This window comes from Benincasa hispida, chromosome 12 (assembly GCF_027475165.1).
Source record: "Benincasa hispida cultivar pf3 chromosome 12, pf3_genome.v1.1, whole genome shotgun sequence".
Classification (NCBI taxonomy): domain Eukaryota; kingdom Viridiplantae; phylum Streptophyta; class Magnoliopsida; order Cucurbitales; family Cucurbitaceae; genus Benincasa; species Benincasa hispida.
Window position 1 is genome coordinate 1,407,000 of NC_143489.1, and position 1,900 is coordinate 1,408,899.

Genomic DNA, 1,900 nt, shown 5'->3' on the forward strand with positions numbered 1-1,900 from the left:
GAAAGAAAGAAAAAATGTAAAAGCAAAAAATATTTAAAAAAAATGTAAATGGGACATAACCAAATTAATATAGAAAAGAATGAAACTAAAAATTTAAAAAAAAAAAATGAAATTGCATTCTTGAGAATTGAACCCAAAATATGTAGCCCATGGAAGAAACTTAGGTGTGCCTTACTGTAGAAACAAAACTAAATAAAATGGGAACAAAATGGGGAGAAATTACTTTTGGTAGTTTATCAAATTTGATCCCATTTTTGGAAACTTTCCTCAAATTTTAGAAACAAGAAACGGAAACAGTTATCAAACATGTCAGTTTCTCAAGAAAATGAGAAACAAAAACAGGAAACAAGAAATAGAAACGTTATCAAACAGACCCTAAGGTGCCTGAAAATTTAATTCTAGGGATCCCTAAATTTGTTTTTGCTTTACCTAGAGGCGTTAACTTCCACACATTACTGCAAGGAACTATACTCACTATTTTCTCGTGAGTATCTTAACTAATCACAGTAAAGGTAGCTCTTTCTACCCATAAACATGCATAACATTACAAGTTCATATTTTCTTTTTCATAATATTTTCTTTCCATTGCAATATAATTTTTTTTATCTACAATTTTTTATTTTCAAACAGACAAATAAATCATTATCTCTCCTCAGTATTACATTACAACCTATCATGCAAATCACTATCAAATCAGTGGGGCCTATCGGAGTGACAACAAAATACAAAATACAGTTCTTGTTGGGTTGTATGTCCTAAAACTCACAGTTTGTAAATTTAAACGTATTCTATTTACAATAAAAATGTTATTGACGTTTATTCAATAAAACTGTTGTTGAATATGTAATTGCACTTGTAAAGACTAAATCCAATAAACTAAGATCCATAACAATTACATGAGTACTTGGACTTTATTTGGAGACATAATGATGGATCAAGTTCGAATAAATAGCCAAAATGGTATAGAATATATGAATAAGGGTGGGTACCTTATTCTGGTAATATTATCAGATACGACCCACTTTGTATTTAGTACCAACGATGTGATCTTGAATCGTTTATGTGGAGACATGCGAATAGAGGCATCCTATGCAAAGAGTTTGCATACGACCAGACCAAGAAATAAGTCACTCTTACTTTATAAAGTTGTTTACTGTTTATGACTAATTATTTCAAAGTGATGACCTAGGTAACTCGACCTTAATCCTGAGCTAACTATGAACTCTTGTTTATTCGGAATTATCCTTAAATTTGCATGGGTGAGAGTTGGCTCAATAACGCCGACTCAATAAGCCTCCCATTTCAAGGGTAAGACCGAGTAGATAGTTTGGGACATAGGGTGCAGGACGAAATTCACTCCTACCCGCTTTTAGGGTTAGTAGAAAGGTTGTTCTCTTCAGTACTAATTTCAGGTCTTGAACAAGGGGCCTCACCCTCTCATTTGCTCGAAAGGGACTCGATTTGATGATTTGATCACAAACCAACTGTTCAATAAAGGACCAGTGGGACTTAAGAAGCAAGATGTAATCTCAGGGGTAAAATAACATTTGACCCATTCGTTATTATGAACAACTTGTAAAGGGTCAAATTATTGATGACGGTTAAATCAAGTGGATAGAAATATATCTACAGTGAGGGGAGTGCAACTACTAGGTTTTAGTGAAGTGACCTAGTAGTTAACAAATGTTGATTAAATCGATTTAAAGAGTTTAACCGATTAATCTCGAATCATTGGAGCCCATGATCTGTAAGCCCATTAGGTCCTCCTACTAGCTCACAAACGGATTAAATCTTAGAATAGAGTGATGAGTTTAATTTGAAACGTTCAAATTCGAATTAAGGAAATTAGTAATTAACGATATAATTACATGTTTATTATTGAATTAAACGTAATTGGAGA